We start from the raw sequence: 6,113 nt of genomic DNA, 5'->3' as shown, positions 1-6,113 counted from the left end.
GGCTCACTTATTTTGTTTGGTTTTTGAGGAAAGTAAATGGCACAGTAACTGTCTCACATATCTCGGTGGACACCCGAACCGCGCCGTAAAGGAAGGGATAAAGGAGGGAGGGAAATAATAATAATAATAATAATAATTGGTTTTTGGTGGAAAGGAAATGGCGCAGTATCTGTCTCATATATCGTTGGACACCTGAACCGCGCCGTAAGGGAAGGGATAAAGGAGGGAGTGAAAGAAGAGAGGAACAAATAGGTCCGTAGTGGAGGGCTCCGGAATAATTTCGACCACCTGGGGATCTTTAACGTGCACTGACATCGCACAGCACACGGGCGCCTTAGCGTTTTTCCTCCATAAAAACGCAGCCGCCGCGGTCGGGTTCGAACCCGGGAACTCCGGATCAGTAGTCGAGCGCCTAACCACTGAGCCACCACGGCGGGGCGGAGGGAAAGAAGAAAGAGTAAACTGAAAATTGAAAGTTAGATTTTGAGGAAAGGCGCGGCGCTGCGCAGCGGCGGAACACTTGTGGCTCGGTGCTAATGAAAAGGCCGCTAGGGGGCCAGACGAAGAGAACGCCCTTCGCAAGTGCTCCTGCCTCGACGCCTCCTTACCCCCGGCAAACATCAACGCAGTAGAAAATGGAGTACTCCATCGCTTTCTACTGATCAAGCGGAATCCGTGGATACTTGCTTTACATCCGTGAGTCCAGATTTCGCCATTTTCTGCCCGTCGGAAAATCCAAGGCAGAGTACGCCGCGCTAAGCCTAGGCGGCGTCGGGCCGTCGGCCCGAAGGAACGCTGCTACAGCTCACGCCGCACCCGTGAGGATGGCGGACGCTGACGCGGCGGCGTCGGCTGGAGCCACGACACCGCTCGAAGAGAATCTTCACAGCGACGACAACGCTACCAACAACGCTACCGACAACGCTACCGACCACGCTACCGACAACGCTACGCACCTCTGGCAGAAGAGAACAATCGACAACGGGGGATGGTTCACTGCCAAATACCAGAACTCGAGACTGATTGCCGTTCCAGAGGCCGGGACAGACGCGGCGGACAATTCAGCGCTGAGCCAACCCAAACTCAAGTGGAATCCCGTTCGGCGAGAGAAGCTACCTCCTTTGCCAAAAAACGACTTCAAAGTCATCCTTAGACCGAAGAATGGACTCAACATCAGCGAACTGAGCACGCATCAGATGGCCCGGGCTATAACCAAAGCATGCGGAAAACCAGACATCTGCAACGAAGGCAGCTTCCTTATACGGCTGCACAACGGATCCAACATCGCTATACTCAGCACGCCAAGCATGGAGAGTGCCAGTGCTGTGCAGTGTGTTTCAAGTCTACGCTTTGCTGCAAAGAACTATGCAGTGACAGCTTACGTGGCCGCGCCGGACAATTCGTGCAAAGGTGTCATTCATGGAGTGGGCGCTGGGACCACGCCAACTGAACTACTATCGCATCTCCGGGTACGTAGCCAAGGAGTCAAAATACTTTATGCAAGAATGCTTGGCAAATCCCAAAGCGCGGTCATTACCTTCGAGGGAAAGATAGTTCCGCGTTACGTCTATTACTACGGCGGCGAGATACGTTGCTACCTCTATCGATCATCTCGGCAAGTGTGTTACACATGCTTAAAGGCCGGACTTAGGGCGGACGTATGCCCGACACCTGACGTTGTCGTCTGCTCTAAATGCACCGAGCCAGTAATCGAGGACGGACACTCCTGCTAGCCCAGGTGTGTGCTATGCACGGAAGCGCATCCTACGGGGGCAAAGGAGAGCAAGGAACGCCTCAGGAAACCGAGACCACGGACGAGAAAAAAGAGGAACCAGGCGGCGGAGACAACGGCGGACGCGGCGGGCCCGGAAATGCTGGTTCAGCGAGGACTCCAGTTCGAGATCCAAGTCCAGATCGGCATCGAGATCAGGATCAAAGTCGAGATCGGCGTCCAGGACCCGGGAGGATCCAGAAACCAAAAAGAAGCAGGAGAAGAAGACCGCACCAAAAAAGGAGGAAGCAACCAGGGTGAGCTGGAAAGAGCATCTTTTCCCCACCTCTCCCACTGCTCCAAAAAACGCAAACACACAGAAAACAGTGATAGGTAACACCGCTAATGGGGAAGCTAACGAGGACGTTCAAGAGCTAAGACAAATAATTCAGACGCTCAGGGCAGAAAACGCCGAGTTGAGACAGAAACTAAACGATCTGATAGACGAACTAAAGGCCCAAAGAACAAGGCAGAATAGCACTAACCCGCAAACAGACGAAGCTCAGGCGACAACTATAGGGCGCCAGGAATTTACAACTGCCATGGTTGCTGTTAACAATGCACTGGCAAATCTTAGCAACCTCATCTCCAACGTCCAAGACGAGACGCGCAGGGATAGAGAGCGTCTAGTACAATTCACAGCCATGAAATCCAGAGGAAAACCTTATAACAGGCCATCCCAGTATGGCGAGCAACCGTAAACGCTCGGTCAAGTTGGAAACCCTTGAAATATGGCAGTGGAACTGACGTGGGATCCGCCGAAAGCAGGGTCTTCTTAAACAACACATCACAAATTGCACCTCTCCGCCAGACATAATCGCCCTACAGGAAACCGGCTGCTCACTCACTCTCGCGGGGTACTCCATCTACGAGGGGCAGGGGCAAAGCAAGGTCGCCACGCTGGTTGCAAAAGCAGTCACCGCAATCAGACACGACATCGACGGAACGGACATTGACCACGTCCTTATAGAAATCATTACCCAAAAGAGAAGCCAAGAAAGCACCTTCCTACTTAACGTGTACAGCCCGCCAAGCCAGAGGAAAGCCAATTTCAGCTACCTGCTAGGCAAAGCAGAAGAAGCAGCAGGCAAGAACGGTATCGTTATTCTGGGGGACTTTAATGCCTGGCATAAAAGTTGGGGCTACGTTCGGGAAACCCCGAAAGGCAGGGATCTAGCCAGGGAAGCTGATCGTAGAAGGCTCACCCTCATCACTGACCACACCCAACCCACGCGAGTGGGGAACAGCATCAACCGAGATTCGTGCCCAGACTTATCATTTGTCAAAGGGGTAAGGCACGCAAGATGGGAAAACGACGGCGAAACTCTAGGCAGTGACCACTGCATCCTGCGCATCCATATAGAAACCCTCCCGATCAGGCGACAACATGGCCAGGCTAGACTGACAAACTGGGAAGCCTATAGGAAATCCAGGGCACAGCATGAAGACGCTGAGATCACCGACATAGAAGGCTGGGTCGCAAGAATCAAGACAGACTGGCGAAAACTAACCCGAAAGGTCGCCCTCACTACCAACACACCCGAGGTGGACAAACATCTCTTACACATTTGGGACGCCAGACGGGGCCTACTAAAAAAGGTGGAAAAGGCAAAAGCATAATAGGCGGCTCAAGCGTAAGATCGCTGAGGTCACCAGACAAGCTGAAGAATATGCGACGGAACTCTCGAGGCGCGACTGGAACCAAAAGTGCAACGAACTTCAGGGGACTCTAGGTTGGGCCAAGACATGGGCCTTGCTAAGGGCTCTCATAGACTCAACCACCACAAAATCCGAAACCCGTAAGACGACCCAAAGGATCGCGCACCAGTTCTAAGGCACTGACGAGGAAATGCTACAGTACATCAAGCAGCGTTACATCGGCAATGCAACATACGCCGACAGCAGCATGGCATACACGGGCGAAACGAATCCCGCTCTGGACGAACCCCTTACCATAGAAGAAGTCAGACACGCTGTGATGTCCGCCACAAAGAACACAACACCAGGGAGGGATGGCATCACCGATGCCATGATAAGGAATCTGGATGACAATTCAATCAAAAGACTCACGGAGTTCATCAATAAACACTGGGAACAGGGGACCCTCCCGGACGACTGGAGACATGCGGAAATAGTAATGATTCCGAAGTCCGGAAAGACTCCAAACCTGGACAATCTTAGACCTATTTCCTTGACATCATGCTTGGGAAAAGTGTACGAGAGAGTTGTGCATCACAGGTTGCAGACCCACCTTGAGGACAACGAACTCATGCTGCACACTATGTTTGGAGTTCGAAAATACCTATCGACACAGGACGTTCTCCTGCAGATCAAGGAGGAGGTGCTTACTTCCGTTCCAAAATATGGAGAAAACATCTTGCTCGCTCTCGATCTTCAAGCGGCCTTCGACAACGTCAGTCACAGGGCTGTGCTGGAGGGGCTCAGCAAACTGGGTTGTGGGCAGAGAATATTCAACTATGTGAAAGCCTTTCTGACTAACCGAACCGCTACCATTGGAATAGGAGGCATCAGGACTGACACCTTCAACACCCCAGAAAAAGGAACACCACAAGGCTCTGTGCTATCACCTATGCTTTTTAATATTGCAATGATTGGTTTAGCAAGGGCGCTCGAAGAAATTGAAGAAATCAGGCATGCCATCTACGCAGATGATATCACAATCTGGGTGTCAAGTGGATCCTTAGGCGAAAAACAAGAGCTTCTTCAGCGAGCGGCAGACACGGTCAACGCATACGCCCGACACTGTGGACTTGCATGCTTCCCTGAAAAATCCGAGGTGCTCAGAGTCTACAGAAAAGGGTATGACCTGCAAAACTCCATAGATATCTACATAGGGGAAACGAAGGTTCCAGAAGTATCGAAAGTTAGGATCCTCGGCATGTGGGTCCAAAGCAACCGTCGTATTGATCACACGATCAGACAGCTAGCAAATACCACAGCACAGATCACCAGGATGATTGCAAGAATTTCCAACAGAAGAGGAGGTATGAAGGAGGAAGACACATGTAGGCTAGTACAGGCCCTCGTGCTCAGTGGGATCTTATATGGCGTCCCCTACCAAACACCGCTCGAGCAAGAAAAGGAGCAGTTGGAGGCAATTCTTAGAAAAGCATACAAATGCACTCTCGGACTGCCGGTCAGCACTTCGACGGAGAAATTCCTTAAACTGGGCATAAACAACACAGTACAAGAACATATCGAGGCCCACCTTATCGCGCAGAAAACAAGACTGATGCTGTCCGCAACAGGCAGAAACACGCTGCGGTTGCTGGGCATGAGGGACGCTTTGAAAGAAATCAATAGCACAGCGAGCGTTCCAAATGAAATCAGGAGGATCATTGAGATCACTCCGATTCCAAAAAACATGCATCCAGATATACATAAGGCGAGAAGAAAGGCAAGATCTGAATTCCATGAAAGAAGCTTCGCCGGGGCAAAAGACGTATTATATGTTGACGCAACAACATACAGACACCGATATGGCTCGGTAGCCAGCGTGGTGGATCACCAGCTCAGGGAAATCAACTGCGCTTCGATAAAAACCAACAACATACTCGAGGCTGAGGAAGCAGCAATTGCACTCGCCATCACCCAGCAGAGTGACGAGCCCCATGCACACATCATTACAGGCTAGCAAGAGGCGTGCAGAAGATACAGCAGTGGACGCATATCCACTGCAGCCATTCACATACTCAAGGCGAGGACAATCACTTTTACGAGATGCTTCATCACGTGGACACCAGGCCATGAGGCTGTCAAAGGGAACCAATGTGCGGACGCCAATGCCCGAGCATACGCCAACCGGGAGGCGCGCACCGAAGGGGAACTGGACGCAGTCACTAGACGGTATGGAGCCATCTTAGAACACCAACGAGCCCTACGGAGGACCTACCCGCCTCCCCACAAAGACCTTAGTAAACAGCAGTCGGTTGCCTGGAGACAACTACAGACTAATACATACCCCAATCTGAGTTTAGTCAGCAAAATCTATCCATCCACTTATGAAAACAAACGCCCGCTATGCGGTGAACACGCAACGCTTTACCACGTTACATGGGCCTGTCAGAAAATGCAGGCAGCGCCGATAAACAACACACCTACACCGGAGCAGTGGGAGGCTGCGCTGTCCAGCTCGAAGCCTGAAGAGGAGCTCAAGCTGATCGACAGGGCTCGCAAGACTGCAAAGGCCGCTGGGGCCCTGGACTGAGGGCTCCACCTACGCTGCGAGAAATAACCCTTATACAATAAAGTTTTTTATTCATTCATTCGGTGCTAATAGTGGCGCATGCGCAGTTGTGACTAGGGAGCGAGAGAGAAAGAA

This window comes from Amblyomma americanum, chromosome 1 (genome assembly GCF_052857255.1).
Source record: "Amblyomma americanum isolate KBUSLIRL-KWMA chromosome 1, ASM5285725v1, whole genome shotgun sequence".
Classification (NCBI taxonomy): Eukaryota; Metazoa; Arthropoda; class Arachnida; order Ixodida; family Ixodidae; genus Amblyomma; species Amblyomma americanum.
The sequence above is the reverse complement of the archived record's forward strand: the minus strand, read 5'-3'. Positions refer to the sequence as shown.